We start from the raw sequence: 17,919 nt of genomic DNA, 5'->3' as shown, positions 1-17,919 counted from the left end.
AGTTCAGAACTTCCAAACTTAAGTGATCCCTTATCCTCAGTCTCCCTAGTAGCAGGGATTGTAGGTACCACAATCAGCTTTTAATGCCATTTCCACTGTTTATATCATATCAGTTTCTGATGCTAATCCACTTGACAGTGCCAAGGACTTTGGTAATGGTACTCTTCTCTCCTGATTCTTAAGAAACTGTGTCTGCAGCACCCATAGAAGCACTTCCTAGGGTGCATCTCTAAGAGTGTTTCTTTCCAGGATGATGGCTGAGGGGGCTGTGTTGAAACCCAGACCATTGCTCTGGGGTGGCTACCACACTCAGGGCTCTGAGGCTTATATGATTCTCCATGGTAGTTGGTGTTGATGTGTCAAGAAGGTGGGCTGCTTTTTCATAGTGATTTCTCTCCTCGGTGAAGGCTATGGGACCGGGTCTGAAGAGCATTGATATTCCTTTTTTTAAAAAAAATTAATTTAGTTGTTTTCAGTTTTCTACAATCACTTTCACAAGTCTTAAATTTTCTCCCCCTCCTCCCTTCCCTCTCCGAGACAGCATGCAGTCTTATATGGTTTCTATACATACATCCTTATTAAGCACATTTTCACATTAGTCATGTTGCATAGAAGAATTAAAATGAATGGGAGAAACCATGAGAAAAAAACCCCAAAACAAAACATAACACAAGAGAAAATAGTCTGCTTCATTCTGTGTTCTGATTCCATAGTTCTTTCTCTGGATGTGGTTACTATTTTGACTCAAGAGTCCTTTGGGAATGTTTTAGGTCCTTGCATTGCTGTGAAGGGCTAAGTCTACCAGAAAAATGCCTCGTACACTGTGGTTGTTACTGTGTACAGTATTCTCCTGGTTCTGCTCCTTTCACTCAGCATCAGTTCACATAAGTCCTTCCAAGTGTCTCTGAAGTCCTCCTTTCATCATTTCTTATAGCACAATAGTATTCTATTACATTCATATACCACAACTTGTTCAGTCATTCCCCATTTGATGGGCATTCCCTCGATTTCCAGTTCTTGGCCACCACAAAGACAGAGAACATCGATATTCCTAAGGCTCCTGGATATAGAGAGCCCTACTTTGTCTCCATGGGGGTCTGCGAGGAGATGATGATGTTTGAGGTGGTGGTGGTTAGATTTGCTTGTTATATACCACTCCCTATTCCTTCCTTAGGGTGCCTTGCTGTTTCAGCAAAAACAATAAAATAAAAAATAATTTAATTTAAAAAATCCACTTGTGGAGAGAGAATGAACAAGATTTGACAGCTGATTAGATATAGTGGTGGTGATGCTTAGGGTAGACTGGCAAATGAGAATGAAATGTTCTTTCTTTCTCTGGTCTGTGGTCAGAGATTGACTGTGTATGCCCACCATGAAAATATTTGGTTTTTGCCTTAACCCTAAGAAATGTCATATGTATTGCCACTGAATTTAGAGGGAAAAATCTTCCAGGCATGGTTCCTGAAAGCAAGATCTCTACAAACTATCCTCTGGCACCTCCAAATTCTCTCCAGAGACCACTATTTACTGGTTGGCTAAGACATCCTATTTCCTATTGCAGTCTCTGAGCCACTTACACAGTGTATATTGTGATGAGGGAAGCAGGAATTTCCAATTGACTGAGACTCAGGGAAAGGTAGCATGTAAAGGAGAAACTGGCCTAGGGCTGTGTTGGTTGGTTGATTGTCCTTCGTTCTCCAAGAGGACCAAAATGACATCACCATGATAAACTCAAGTTTCAGTGTGTCCAACTGTGGCTGATCAGACCAACATGAGCTCAGAATGCTGCTGTGTTAGGAAGCACAAAAATTCTATATCTAATAGAAAAGCAAGATACAAATATTCCCTCTCTCTGAGGTACCAATAACCTTAAGCCAGACCCTGGCTGAAAGTCTGTTACTTGTGTGACTTAGGATGACTCACTAAACCTCTCTAGTCTTCAGTTTTGTTACTTATAAAATGGGAGAGCTGGAATAGATGAATTAAATCAATGGGCATTTATTAATTAAGCTCTTGCTATACTTCCAGTTCTAAATCTATGACCCCATGATCATAGAATGAGTGAATCCTGAATTCATAAAGGGATTGTTAAAAGCACAGTTTCTCATTATTTCCCCAGACCTGTGTATTAGAAATGGCTCTGAATTTGGAGTCCAAGGCTCTGGGTTCAAATTCTGTCTCAGAAGCTTAATCAAGTGTGCAATTTTGGATCGGTCACCTCACCTCCCTGCCTTAGTTTCCTCAGTTACCCTCCCAAAGCTCCCATGAAGAAAGTGCTTAGGGCATTGTAGAAAGGTGAGCTCTGATGATCCTTCTCCTCTTCCTCAGGAGAGGAATACAAGTTCCTCCACTGTTTCTGTGAGTCACACCTACAGCCAGCATTTCACCTACACCAGGAACACAGAGCAAATGGAAGGCACCCCATGGGCTGTGTGCTGTTGGCTGCCAGTCGCTCCTGATGACTTCAGCTAATTTCCCTAGTCTGGAAACATTGTTGACAGTGTGACTTCTGAAATGTGAAAGGCGCTATCTCGTCGGCAATCTGCATTTCGTCTGTCAGGGTTTTGGCTGCTGCCACGCTGCTCCCTCCCCTTGTAGCAACTCTCGCTGCTCCGTCATCATCTCCCACAACTAATTACTCCAAACTGACAAGAAAAGCTTTCCCCTCTTTTTTTAATTTTAATTTTTCAATTTCAAAAATACAGGAAGACTCTGAACTTTCTTGCTGATGTCTCTTCTAAGTGAGTGCAATAGTGGGTCTAATGTGCTCTTTGGAAATGACTGAGCTGGTGTCAGTGCTGGGTGGCTGCCAGGTGGAGGTGGGCAAGGATAGTTGGCACTAGGTGGAGGGCAGAACCCAGATGAGTGGCAGGATCTGGTTAGAGACTAAGGAGGTCAGGGAGCATGGGGTGAAATGTATGGCACCTATGTCCTTGGTGCTCTCTCATTTTCCTGGTCACTGCTTCAGTCCTCCTTTTTGCCATCCAGGGCCCCTACCCAGACACCTCTATCCAACTTCTGGGGGTCCAGGATGTTAGTTGACTGCCTACTAACCCTGATTTTGTTGTTCACATGTTTTCAATTATGTTTGACCCTATTTGGGGTTTTCTTGCCAAAGATACTGGAGTGGTTTGCCATTTCCTTCTTCAGCTCATTTTAAAGATGAGGAAACTGAGGGAAACAGGGTTAAGGGACTTGCCCAGGGTCACACAGCTAGTAAGTGTTTGAGGTCAGATTTGAACTCAGGAGGATGAGTCGGCCTGACTCCAGGCCTGGGGCACTCTATCCACTTCAGCAACTAGCTGGCCAAATCCTGATTGAGGCTAAACTAACTTGTGAAGTGACATGACAATACCTTCATGTATGACATCCCTTCTCCTCTTGGCCAGAGCAAGGGGAAACAAGGTGTCTTTTTGTTCCTTTTAAAAACCTCCTATTTATTGCTATTTGTTATTTTTACATCATGTTTATGTCTCTTTAAAACAGTTTTTTATTTTTATGTTCATTTCCCAAAACCCTTCCTTCCTCCACCTTCCCCTCCACCCATTGAAAAAGCAAGAAATACAATGTGCATTATACATATTAAGTCTTGAAAAACATTTCCCCACATTAGCCATGTGGTGGGGGAACAAGAAAAATAAAAAGAAAAAAATATATACTTCAATCTGCACTCAGACTCCGTCAATTCCTTCTCTGGAAGTGTACGTCATTTTCCCATGTACATCCCTCCCCTCCCCAGAGAACAATCTCTTGTAACAAAAATTAAGAAAAGCAGTTCAATATAGCCAATCAATGTATTAGTCATGTCTGACTGTAAATGCAATATTACACACTCTGCAGGCAGCCAGGTGGTGCGGTGGGATAGATCTCTGGGCCTGGAGTCAGAAAGACCTGAATTCAAATCTGGCCTCAGTCACTCACCGTGTGACCCTGGGCAAATTACTCCGTTTGCTTCAGTTTCTTCAATTATTAAACGGGGATAATAATTGTACCTGCTTCTCAAGGTTTTCATGAGGATCAAATGAGACAGTATTTGTAATGTGCTTGAGTGGCGTACCTGGCACATAATAGGTGCTTAATAAATGCTTGTTTCCTGTCTTCCTTCCATAATCATCTCTTGAAAATGATTTAACTGACATTCTAGAAGGAAGAAGGCTGTTGGGTTCTGTGCGGCAGAAACTTGGTCAAATGGCACTCTAAGATTAAGTCCATGAAAGCTTTGTAGAACTAGGGCTAAGCCCTTGTGGAGGTGCTGGGGGTGCCTTCGCTATACCGCATGCATTCATTAGGAGCAGATGTATTATTTCTAATGCTAAATGACATCATAATGTTGGGAAATTTGAAATAAAGTGTTAGCAATAGAACAATAATTGGGAGTTTACTAAATATTCTTTGTTGTTCAATCAGTAATGTCTGATTCTTCATGACCCTGTTTGGGGATTTCCTGTCAAAGATGCTAGAATGGTTTACCATTTCCTTCTCTGGCTCATTTTACAGATGAGGAAACTGAACCAAACAGGGTTAAGTGACTTGCCCAGCATCACACAGCTAGTTCGTGTCTGAGGCCAGATTTGCACTCTGGTCTTCCTGATTTCAGGCCTGGCGCTCTGGCCACTGCACCACCTAGCCACCTAAGTGTTCTTTAACCACAACTAAATGACATTTGGGCATCTGTGTAATATTGAGGAAATTCTTGTCAGGGAGTCATAGAGAAATCAGCTGCCCTCTGTCTCTGGCACATTTGCCTTTGGGTCTAGGGCTTAAGCAGATAGTAGTCCACCCCTGGTTGCAAGAGGATGGTCATAGCTCATATATCCACATCATACTTTAAGACTTACCAAGTATTTTCTTCACAATAGCCCTCTGTGACGCAGATAGTGTAAGCATCAGTGTCTTCATTTTGCAGATGAGAAAACTGAAACTTGGAAAGAAAGGTTAAGAGAGTTGCTCACAGTCACACAGTAAATGTTTAACCCAGAATTTGAATCCAGGCTGTTTGAGTTCAGAGGCAACTCTCCTCCATGACACCTACAAGAACATAGATAAGTGTCATAGACTTGGTCTTATTCTTTTATATGAGAGAGATAGGAATAACCTTCATGGTGTGTCTGGAGGTGCAGTGAGGGGCTGCTTGAGAAGGCCTCCCTGGGAGAAGATTTACATAGATCACAGATTTAGAAGCTGGAAAGGATCTCAGAGGTTATTCCCAACTCTGTCATTTTCCAGATAAATCTCAGAGAAGTTAAGTGACTTGGCCAAGGTTCTAGCAAGGCAGGACCTACAGAGTCCTACCTATAGGGTCCTCAAGTGCAGCCCTTTGACTGAATCTTGGATTCATGTCATGTGACCTTGAGGCTGCAGGTTGCCTGCCTCTGTAGGACCTACAGGCTTTAAGTAGCAGAACTGGGAATTTGAACTCATGTCTTAGTGTTTCTTCTGTTATACTATTATGCCACTCTCTATGGCTCCTTCTTTCACTTTTTTCCTGGTTGTTTGTTTTGAAAAGTTTAAATCTGTGGTCACAAAATAGAAGCAATTGATGGTCAAATCCACAGGAAACACGCTTTCCCCCCATTTACTATGTTCTCACACATGAAGTGCATGGGGAGACCAACTTTGAACACTGTCCAAAAGAATCTCCCTTATTGACTTGGACTCCAGGTGTCCCTTGTGGCCATGGTTTTGTGTAGCAGACAAGTGGATGGCTCACAAACTCTATTGTGAATGTTTCCCTGGCACCAGTATTAGTCAGTCTTTCAAAAGCCAGGCTTTCTATTCCTTTTAAAGCTCAGTTCAAGCATCACAAAGTAATTTGAGAGGGAGGAGACATGGAGGGGGGACAGTAGAGGCTTAATAAAGATGGGCCAGTGGTCCAGGCAGGTAAGTCTGTACACAAATATCCAAGGCAGGATGGAGACCATGACTTTTTGCTATGGCAAGAGATTGACCACATCTGGTTTCTGCAACTGATTCACATGGTATCTGGTTTCAAGTCTCTTCATGCTTTCAGCTCCCTCCCTCTAGATAAACTCTGTGGTGTGGCATAAAGAGCTCTGGGTTTGGACCAAAAGGAGATGGGTTCAAGTTCTGACTCATGATTATGAGCCCTGGCTTCCTCTAAATCCTAACTACAATCCAATCTTCAACAGAAAGCCTCTCCCAATGCCTCTTAATTCCAGTGCCTTCCCTCTGTTAATTATTTACTACGATCCTGTGTATAACTTCTTTTTATATCTTTGTTTGCATGGTCTCCCTATTAGAATGTAAGTTACTTGTCTGTAGTCTCTTTTGTCTCTTTTTATATCCCTGGCACTTAGCACAATTCCTGGCATGTAGTAGGGTCTTAATAAATATTGATTGATTGACTGAAGAGATGTAGTTATGAATTTTTTCACTTGGGGGACAAAGGATAGGAAAAATGTTCTCTTTCAATGGTGGTGAGGAGGGTGGAGATAGAGACCATGGGATTTCATGAAGTTGGGGTGAGGGAGAGAAGGGTTTGGCAAGGGAGCTTACCACTGTGTACCATCTGGTAGCTTCTTATTTTAACTAAGTAGCTGCTAATTAGAGGCAGCTGGTGGCTCAGTGGATAGACCAATGGGCCTGGAGTTGAGAAGATCTGAGTTCAAATCCAGCCTCAAACACTTCCTAACTGTGTGATCCTGGGCAAGTCATTTAACTTCTGATTGTCTGACAAAATGGATTCACTGGGTCAACTGGAGAAAGAAATGGCAAACCACTCCTGCATCTTTGCCAAGAGCACCCCAAATGGAGTTATGAAGGGTTAGATATGACTGAATTGACTGAACAACAACAGAAAAACCCTGTTAATTAGGTATATGTGATGAACCCCGGGGCTGGGCTGGGTCAGTGCTATGTAGGGGTGGCTCAACATTCTTATCTACTTACCTGCCTCTTCCACTCACCACTATCATTCCTTCCCCATGCAGAAATGTAAACCTGGACACCTACCTGTCTCTGCCTCTCTGTTTTGAGCTAATGGTAAATGAGGCCCAGCCACAGGGAGGAGGCAACCAAAGTCCAGGACTCTCCCCTGAGGTGGGAATGTAAGGCATAATTGACGTGGAAAGCAGATTCATGCCTTTTTGGTTTCACCCCTACAATGTATATGAAGTGGATATAAGAATGGATTGCTGGACTATATGCAGTCCTGGGGAAGGGAGGCACGTGCCCTCAATAATACTTAGTGTTCGTATATGAAGCTCAGGGAACTCAACCTTTTGGAAGAGTTTGTGGTAATAGTATCCTTGACATTGTTGGGATGCCCCATCTCACTCTTTGCTGTAAAACTGCGGTACTGGGGTGATGCTGTCTCACAACTCCTTTAGCCCTGATACCTGATCTCTTCCTGCCTGATCTGAGCCTCCCTTTAGGTATGGTGATCCCAAGACGTATTGGGACCAGGATGGTTGCGGTGATGGCCAGCCGAGGCCTCAGGCGCAAGTCTATTTGGTGGTTGGGTCAACCCTGGGTTTCCATTGACCTCCGTTCCAGGGTACCTAACACATCAATGGCACAGAGGTTTAAAGTTTTGTGATCTATCCCCATTGCCCATCCCCTAATTCACTGCTCAGGTGGAGGGGCCCAGGATGTTGAAATTTTGAAAGGCCTAAGGGAGAAGGACATAGCAAAGCTGGCTCCTCAGTGGGGGAAATTCCATTAATTGGAAGTGTTGGACATATTGGTATAAGGTTGGTGCAGGGTGAGGAAGAGGAGTCATAGCAACATGTTTGTGGGAAGGTTGTATTGGGGATCCTACCCTTCTTACTGTCACCTTCCCAGACATGGGCCCATAGCCATTTTTCTCATGCTAATTGAGGTGGGGTATTGACTTTTGGCACTGGCCCTCTAAATGTGATGTCCTGTAAATCTGGGTGTATTTGAATCAAAGCCCCAGCTGCTTCAACTTGGTTATAGCTCTGTAGCCCTGGGCAAGTTCTTTAAGTTTCCTTATCTGTAAAATGGAGAAGGTAATGCCTTTACTACCTATCTCATAGGACTTTTGTGTTTTCTAAACTTTAAAGTACCCTATAAATGTGAGTTATTATTAATATTATAGAATGTGGCACTCACAACTGAACATAATACTCTATACGTAGTCTGCCCAGAGCAGATGAAATTGAAACTACCTCCTCCTTCATTCCAGACACTGGACTTCTATTAATACATTCTAGGGTTACAGTTTCTTTTCTGGTTGTCGCATCAAGCTCTTTTAGCTTGTACCCCACTAACTGCTGTCCTCTAGCACATCTAGCCATGTCTCTCCAATCCTTTTCTTGTACACCTAATTTTTTGAACTGAGGTTTATTCCTGTTACCCTCCATTTTATTGGTTTCAGCCCCATTTTCATGGCCCTCTGAGAGATCACTTTGAATTTGCCCATGAAATAATTTTAGGCAAATGATCATCGGCTACGATCATCATCTATTCCTTGCTCCACTGAGTGCATCAATGAGTGACAGATTAAAACAGATGACATTCTGATGTCTGTACCCAATAATGCCAAAATTTAAGAAAGCATCCAAATTATTTTAATTCTTAAAAAGAAATCAAAATTTTTATATGGTCCTTGGGGAAAGGTGGGGTTGAGAGGAGTAGGTGAGACTCATAAGTGGCCACAGTGCTTGTTTTGATAGAGACACTAAGATATATCAGTTACTCGTCCAGGGTTCACTTAAGAGGCATCCAGAAAAGCCATTGGGGTGTCAGGATGTAGTAGGTAGAGTGTTGCAATCAAGAGGACCTGGATATGCATCCCACTTTAGAAACTTACTAGCTGTGTGATCCTGAGCAAGGAAATCACAGGTTTCCTGGGTCTCAGTTTCCTTATCTTTAAAATGATACGTTTAGACTTGTTAACATCTAAGGCCCTTTTTAGCACTAAATCCATGATTCTATAATCTCTCACTAGGCTCTATTTCTTACTGAAAAGAACAGTTCTTTGAGAATCAGTGATTATCAGATAGAGGCTTATTCTAATGGGCTCTAAGATTCGTTTGTTAACACCTTGTAACCTACTTGATGTTCACGTAAGTACAGTTATAATTGGGACTAGGAACAGGAAGTAGGGTGTGCCTTTTCTTCATTTTGATTTGTTTTTAACCCAAATTGAGGTTCTGTGTAATTGCACAGAACTATTTGTAATTGCTGGTATTGAAGTTTATAATTTGTCTTTTGTTTGCAACATCAGTCCTGTGAAGTGCAGCTTTGATAATTAGCTGGAATCATTAAAAGGGAGATATGCAAGAGCAGTTAGTTTACTCAGTGGAAAACAGAAATGTTGGTCCAGCTCTGCCTTTGGACTGATCCCTATGCAGAGTAGCTGAAATGTGAGGTATCCAAGAGAAAGTTCTCAGTGGATTCCCTGCTGGCTGATTGGTGATACCTAAAGAGAGGGAGCTGATGAATCACTGTCCCTTTGGAGGAGAGGGTCGCCTCGAGTAGGCAGCTAAAGGCGTCTTGGTTTCATTCTGTTTGACATTTTTGTCAGGATGAAAGTATATGCTTAACTAAACCTACAGATGATGCAGATCTGGGAGGTATGACTCACATGACAGAGCTAGGATCCAGAAAGATGTGGGTCCAAATCAACAAGATGGAAGGTATCAGTGGGAAAAGGCATTTACTCAAGCATTTAGGTTTTGAAAAGTCATTGAGAAAGGGCACCAACAAGTTGGAGTTTGTCCAGAGAAAAGGTGAGCACAGGGGCTCATGAGGTCAGCAGAAACTGGGCCATTCAAGAATTGGTTGAAAATACGGGGGATATTCAGGCCAGGACTCAGCTGACCTTCCCAACATTCCTCTCCAAAAAAAGTCTAAAATAATCCCTCAAATCAAATTTTGGAGCGGCAGAGTCAATAAAAGATCAGAGGGAGATATTTTGATAACCCTAGACAATTTAGGAGATCTGTAGGAGAGGTCTGTAATACTAGGGTGGGTGCCAGCCAGTCTGATCCACAGCAGGAGCACCAGCAGTGGGTGTTGGAGGTGGCTGAGAAAGCAGTAGTAGGAGGGTAAGGGGGTGGGACGACTGCTCAGAAAGAGATTATAGGGAACTCTGTGCTGTCATTGGGGGCAACTGGTGCTGATCTTCAAACTCTGTCTCCCATAAGCAGTTCTGGGTCACAATAACAGGGAGGAGAGGAATGCTTGTGATTGGTTACAAGAGAGTGGGGCCTGGTCACAGTTCCAGGACCAAGAGGACCACTTATGGCTGCTAGAGAACAGAGGACCTGGTTCCAGGGCCAAAAGAAGCACTAATACTTGTGGCTGCAGGGGAGCAGGGGCTCTTTGTGGGTAAGGACAAGAGCATAGACCAGGAGGGTCCCCCAGGATCATACCTCCTTGAAAAGCATTGAAAACTTGCAGACCCCCAGAACTAACTCTGAAAAGAGCAGCACAAAAAAGCCAGAAGCTTGGCACAGTGCCTCCTTATCCCCAGGTGAGCAGAGCCCAACTTTAACATAAAGTTCAAAGTGAAGAAATTGGCTAGAAAAATGAGCAAACAACACAAACATAAAAAGCTAATACAGCAGCAAGGAAGACTCAAGACATAAATATAGAAGAGGATGACAATGTGAATTTGGCCACAAGCAAAAGCCTCAAAGAAAAATGCTAATTGAAAAATTAATTGAAAAATGCAAGGCTGGCAAGTATTCCTGGAAAGAGTTAAAGAAAGAGATAACAGTGGCAGAGGAAAAATTGGGAAAAGAAATAAAAATTATGCAAGAAAAAAAGAATTTACACTCAGTTGTGTATAAAAACCTATCATCCCCTACAGGGAAATAGGAGGAAAAAAATATGGGGGGGGGCAAATAAAAGGGAGGGCAGGTTAAAGGAAACAGTGGTCAGGAGCAAAACAGGCTTTTAAGGAGGGACAGGATAAAAAGAGAGAGAGAGAAGGATAAACAAGAAAATAGGATGGAAGGAAATACACTTTAGTAATCATAACTGTGAATGTGAATGGGATGAGCTCACCCGTAAAATGGATGTAGATAGCAGAATGGATTAGAAACCAGAATCCAACAACATGTTGTGTATAAGTGACACACTTAGTACGGAAAGACACACACAGTTAAAATAAATTAATAAAAAAATGGCATGTTTCTCTAACAAAAACCTTTTTCCTCAAATATATAGGAAACGGAGTCAAATTTATAAAAAAAAGCCATTCTCAAAGGATACGAACAGGCAGTTTTCAGAAGAAGAAATTAAAACTATCTATAGTCATATAAAAATGTTCTAAGTCACTATTGATTAAAGGAGGATAAATTAAAAAAACTGAGATATTGCCTCACTCCTACCCATCAGGAATGACAAATGCTGGAGGAGATAAAGGAAAAGAGGTACATTAATGAACTATTGGTGGAGTAGTGAACTGGTCCAACCATTCTGGAGAACAAGCTGGGATTATGCCCAAAGGGCTATAAAACTCTGCATGCCCTTTGATCCAGGAATACCACTTACTAGGTCTGTATTCCAATGAGATCAAAGAAAAGGAAAAGGTCCTACACGTACAAAAATATTAGCAGCTCATTTTGTGGTAGAAAAGAAGTAGAAATTGAGAGGATACTTACTGATGAGGAATGGCTGGATACGTGGCATATGGTTGTGATGGAATACTTTTGTGCTATGGGAAATGAGGAGGAGGTGGTTTCAGAAAAACAAAACAAGACAAAACATGGTAAGACTTACATGAAGTGATATAAGGTGAAGTGAGGAGAACTGGGAGATCATTGTTTACAGTAACAGCAATGTTGTAATGATGATCAACTATGAAAGACTTGGTTACTCTGATCAATTCAATGATCTAAGATAATTCCAAAGGACTCATGAGGGAAAAAATGTTATCCACCTCCAGAGAGAGAGTTGATGAACTCATTAAAAACTGAAGTAATTTTCTCATTCTTTAAAATTTGCTTTGCAATATGGCTAATATAGAAATATGTTTTTCATGATTTCATATACATAATTGATATCGTCTTGTTTGCTTTCACAGTGGGTGGGGAAGGGGGTGAGATGGTGAGAATCTGGGATTCAAAATTTAAAAAGAAAAGATTGTTAAAAATGAATAATAACTAAATAAACATTTTAAAAATACCTTTAAAAAAGAAAGAAAATACTGGGGATGGTTTGCCTGGAGAAGAGAAGACTTGGGAAAGCATTGTCATTATTACTCTCTTTGGGTATTGAGGTGTGATCATGTAGGAAGACAGGTTAGATTGGCTCTGTTTGGTTCTGGAAGGCAGAACCAGGCTCAATGAGGGGATATTATAGAGAAGCAGATCCTAGTTCACAGACTGAAATTCTGAAGATTGAAAGGAACTTCGATAACCATGTAGAAATCTTTACTGTAGCATATCCCATAAGTCATCACCTAGCCTCTACTTGAAGACTGCCCAAGGAGGGTGAATCCATTACTTCTCAGAGCAGCCCATTCCAGTTTGGTGCATTGTTCTTGCTGCAGCTTCTATTGAGTTGCTTCAGTTGTGCCTGACTCTTTGTGACCCCATTTGGAGTTTTCTTGGCAAAAATAGTGGAGTGTTTTGCCATTTCCTTCTCCAACTCATTTTATAAATAAGGAAACTGAGGCAAAGAGGGCAAAGTGACTTGCTCGGGGTCATAGAGTTACTTAGTATCTAAGACCAGATCTGAACTCAGGAAGATGAGTTTTCCTGACTCCAGGCCAGTAAGTGAAGGAATTAATTTCATTAAGTCTTTTTTGAATCTCTCTTATATTTTTACATTTTCTTGTTCTTTGAAGTGGCTCTCTAATCAGAATCTGAGATGCTTTTGGTAACCTGAACGTGACATCATATTTGTTATTGTTCAAGAAATAACACTTAGGAGTTGTGAAAAAGGAGTTCTCATTTATAGAATGTTGCCTGCTGGTCTTTTTTCCCCCTTCTTCACAAAGGTGATTAAGATTTATTTTTACTCAGGTGAAATCAGCTTCCATCAATTTATCTCCCTAGAGAGGACACAGGACCTTTTGTTTTCCTCCAAACTGAATGGTTAACCCTCTCCTGTCACTCAGGCTGACAGTGTTCTTGAGAGTTTCCTTCATAGTCAGATTTTTTTTATTCCATTCACATAGCAGAAAATAATCCTCTTGGTGTGGATGACTTTGTCTATTCACTACACCTAGACAATCCTCTGAGGGAGTCATCATGTCCTCCTTTGGGGCCATCTCACTGATGACTTCTCAGGGAACCAAATTCCTGCCAAGTCCACTTGGCTACATACAATATGCTCTTTATTCCCACCCTTCCACCCCCCAATCACCATCAGCTTTTACTCCAGACTTCCCCATTATTGCCATTGGCACTATCTCAGACTCAAAACCTCAGTTTTCTTTAATTCCTTTCTCTATCTCCACCCCATCCAATCAACTGGGTCTCCAGATCTATGAATTATTCCTTTCTAATGTCTGTTGTATACATCCCCTCCTCTCCACTCTCACAGTCATCAGTCTATTTCTTTTCACCTCTTGTCTGGATATGGTCTCTCCACTGATCTCACAGACTTACAGAATTTGGGAGCTAGAAGGCACCTTAGCAGTCACCTCCACTATGGCAGACCCAATAAGGTGTCATCCAGCTTCTGTGTGAAGACATCTAATGAACCTATCACCTGTGGAAGCAGCTCATTTTACTCTTTGATAGCTCCAGTTGTTAGGGAATTTTCTCCGATATCAAGCCTCAATTTACCTTTTTGCAGTTTCCATTCACTGCTATTAATTCTTCTCTCTGCTGCTAAACAGAACAAGTTTAATCCCTTTTCTGTTTGGAAGCCCTTCAAATATCTTTAACTGGCTATCATTTCTCTCTTCTCCCTCACCCAGATTTTTTTCCATTCAAGATAAATATCCCCAGTTTCTTCATCCTTTCTCCATGCCGCTAACCAGTCCTCCATATGCTGCCCTATTTTCCCCCTAAAACATTGCATTAACCATGTTTACTTCTATCTCCAAAACTTTCAAATGCTCCACATGACCCCTAGGCTAAAGTTATATATTTTTACTTGGACATTCAAACCCCAGTCAGATTCTTTCCTATTTCTTCAAACTTATTTCCCACTGTTCACCTACATAAGCCCTCCTCTTCAGCTGAATTGACTTACTCACTACTGCTGAATGGGCTACACATACTATTACTACCAGTATTAGTAGAAAGAGAATCATAAAGATTAAATAACTGGGGCATGGACAAGTGATATGATTTGCACAAAGTTCATGAGTGAGAGAACAGGGACTTGGAATTAGTTCTCCATGCTAACGTTTATTTCATGCTGTCTCTCTTATAGGAACCAACCTCTGTGTCAGATGGAGTCATTCTGTTTGAAGAAGCTGGAATCAAGGTTGTTTGGGCCTCAAATATCTCCTCTTCAGATGAGTTTTTCTGTCTCTATCCAAGGGTGTGGAGAAAACCATAGAGAGATGGTCTGCATGTCTACCTGTCTGTACACATGTGTGTGCATGTGTAGGTATGTCCATAGGAGGCAGAAAAAGAGGACAAAAGAGGAAATATGAGCTCTCTGTCTCATATGGGCATTCTGAATCAGTCAGGCACAGCCTGGGCCTGTTCAAGCTCATTTTTATGTTTTTATTTAGAACCTTCAATATTGGAGCCGATGGCAGAGAACGCGCAGTAAAATCCAGGGAGGCCAATGGATAATATCCACTGTAAAGTGTTAATTGCCTATTGAGGCTGCAGACTATGTCAATACGCCTGGATCTGAGTTATTGACAGGCCCCTATTTATTTCAGCCCCACAAAGCTGGGCTCTTTGGAAATGGGCTCGAATCAGTCATGCTTCACTGATCCCACCAAGAAACGCCAGTCGATAAGTGTGATCGCTGCCTTAACCCTTTGAAGTTGGCACAGTTGCTTGTGGGATTGGTCACATTGATCCAGCTGAGGTCTCTTCACAAGGGTGCCCCTTGGGCAGAGAGGGTTCTTTGGTCTAAATGACACCCAAGTTGAAGGGAGGAGAGGTCAGTGACTGATTAAATATGAAAGATCGGTTCTTTCGAGGAGTGGACTATTCCCTGCCCGCTTCTAAGTCTTTGTCTAAAAGGGGGCTTTGATTGGGTGGGATGTCACAGGGCACCTGGTCTGGCCCAGGTTATGAGTGGACACAGGGAGAAGATGCTCAGTTTACAAGCTCTCTAGTACCTTCTTTCTAAAGAAACACTTACTTAATTTCGGAACCCAGGAAGGCTTCCTTCCCTCGGCTGATTTGCCACAGTCCCCCTGCCATGCACTATGTGCTCCAACGTTAATCAAAGAAAGACATCAGTGGGTATGTTCCTTCTTGCCCCTTAGATATCTTCCTACTGGTATAAAAGAGAGATCTCTGGATTTTGAGTCAAAAGACCTGATTCTATTACTTCCTATGTTACCTTGGCCAAGTCATGAAACATCTCTGGGTCATAGTTTCCTCCCAAGGAAAGGGAGGAGATTGGATTAAATGTCTTCTAAGATTTCCTTCTCGCTTTAAATCTGTGATACTGTGTGGTCACCTCTCCTCTTTGGTCCTCAGTTTTTACATCTGTAATGTAAAGGGGTTTGAGCACATGCTCTATAATGGCCCTTCTAGCTCCAAATCCTATAATCCCAAACCAAATATGAATGCCTTTTGAATTATCTTTGGAATTTCTATATTTCAATTCTTTTTTATGGATTTGTGTTTTAATTGATATGAGTATTCCTTTCGTTGGTAGGGATTACCTTCTATCCATCCATTCTCTTGAGTGATTCTTGCCCATGTATTTCTAGAAATCCCCTCTGGAGAATTTGCCTAATAAACTAGGCTTTCCCCTGGTTCTTTTAACATTTTGTAGGCACCAGGGTAGCATTCAGGCTGCCCAGCTATTGTCTTCCACTTTTCTTGCATGACTGGTCACAAATATTCTTGGTCATATCTCTTACCCTATGTCTCACAAGTAGGTCATCGTTGGTAAAATGCTGAAAACTTTTTACTTCCACCATGTGACTTTCTATCACCCTTTGAGATGTAGTTGATTTTTCTGAGATCCTGAGGATCAATGGTTCCTAGCTAGATAGCATTGCTTGGAAAATATATTCCTCCTTTTTTTGGGTAGTAGGTAAGGGAGAGATGAGGAGAATGAAAATTGGAAAAAAAATTAATAAAAATTAATAAAAATAATAAAACAGTTAAAATAAAGTTAAAAGAAAGTATCAATGTCAAAGATCTGTGCTTTTACATAGCATCATAGATGGAGTAAATCTTAGAGGCCATCTAGTTCACTTCCCTTCCACCCACTCTGTTGTATACATAAAGAGCATGAGTCCCAAAGAGATTAAGTGACTAGTTATGCAGATGGCAGGTGAAAGAGTTGGAATTTGAACGCATTTTCATCTGACTCTAAATTCAGTGCTCTTTCTACTCTACCAATATGGCAACCCATCTATAACTTTATAGACATGACTTAGTTACCCAAGTGACTTATTCATGGCTACCCAGTATCAAACCTAGGTCTTCGGGTCTCCAGGCACAGCATTCTCTCCACTATAGTACATTACCTCTTTCATTGGCAGACAACATTGGTGCTTAAAAGACAGGTTTTTGTAGGAAGTTGCTAGGGAAAGACTGTCTAATTTCCCAAATGTGGTGCAACTGAATCTTTTGCTCCTCCTGTTCTTTTAGTTCTGGGCTTAGCTCATTGCTTCCCTGCTTGGAAAAGCCATCCTAATGGATAATTGAGATAATTTGATTGTACGTTCCTTGAGGCAGGTTCTATGTCTCCTTTCATCTTGGCAGCTCATGCCTCTAGCTCAGGGCCTTGTACGCAGCAGGTGCTTAATAAATCTTTGTTGACTTGAACTGAGAGTTGATTGCGGTCAGGGATCACCCTTTGTTCTAATGCTGCTTGTTATTACGGGCACATAGCTGCATATCGGAAAAGCATTGGCATGATCTGATTAGACTATAAAATGGGGGTTAGTCCCATCCCTGAGAGCAGCATTCAGAAGGACTCTGTATTTGAAAAAAGGGAAATATAGTGGTGATGGAAAAGGGAAAGGGAGGCTCATTTTGCTCTTATTAACCAACTGAAATCAAAATGAACTCTCAGGGCAGCTATGTCAGAATTGTTGAAGACAATAACTGCCAGTGTGAGAATATTACATTAGACTTGGGAGTCAGGAGGACTTGGGTTTGAATTCTGCCTCAGAGTATCCTTCCTAGCTGTGTGATATGGGGCAAGATATGTCACCCCTTTGAACTTCGTTTTCTTCATCTGGAAAATGGACATGAAAAATCTATAGATTGTACCTTACAGGGTTGTTGTGACGATCAAATGAGATGATGTATGGACAATGCTTTGCAAACCCCAAAGCACCATTTAAATATGAGCTATTATAGGATTTCCCAAATGCTTTAGCACAGTTTTAAGCTATTAAAGCTAGGGCTAATAGGTCAAAGGGTACGACTTTCTTCCAGAGGCAGAAATCTCTCCCTTTCCCTATTTCTAATGGAAAATATCTGATGGGGGCAGGAAAGGATTAGCTGTAAGTTACCAGGGCTAATAGTTTTTAAGCTATTAAAACTTAAATAAAACTAATAGTTTTAAGCTATCAAAACTTAAAACTATGTTCAGATTTTTGGGACACCCTGTAACATAATTTTTCTTATTGATTGTCCTAATTATTCCTGTGTGACCCTTGTTCATGGACCACTACTGATAAAAGAAATAGGAAACGTCTCAAGTCTTATAGGTAAATGTTCCTTTCTGATTTATACCTCAACTTTTCCTACTTTCTGGATCACAGCAGGATGCTTTTCATTTCTGATTTGATTTTGTTTGTCTTGGTACTGATTTGGGGCTGGGTTTGGGAGGAGAAGGACTATGGGAAATCAAGCTTGTTAGGAGACG

At 41.6% G+C, this 17,919-nt stretch overlaps 1 long non-coding RNA gene across 1 annotated transcript in view; it reads left to right on the top strand.

Moving 5' to 3' along the window:
• The window catches only part of LOC140518935 (uncharacterized), an 85,513-nt gene that overhangs the window by 33,167 nt on the left and 34,427 nt on the right, over positions 1–17,919 (top strand). The window contains exon 3 of the long non-coding RNA XR_011972051.1: positions 14,326–14,505. This is a non-coding gene — a long non-coding RNA (uncharacterized lncRNA). The remainder of the gene's footprint in view (positions 1–14,325; positions 14,506–17,919) is intronic.

Source organism: Notamacropus eugenii, chromosome 1 (genome assembly GCF_028372415.1).
Source record: "Notamacropus eugenii isolate mMacEug1 chromosome 1, mMacEug1.pri_v2, whole genome shotgun sequence".
Classification (NCBI taxonomy): domain Eukaryota; kingdom Metazoa; phylum Chordata; class Mammalia; order Diprotodontia; family Macropodidae; genus Notamacropus; species Notamacropus eugenii.
Note: the sequence above shows the minus strand (reverse complement) of the source record. Positions and strands in the feature narration are given on the sequence as shown.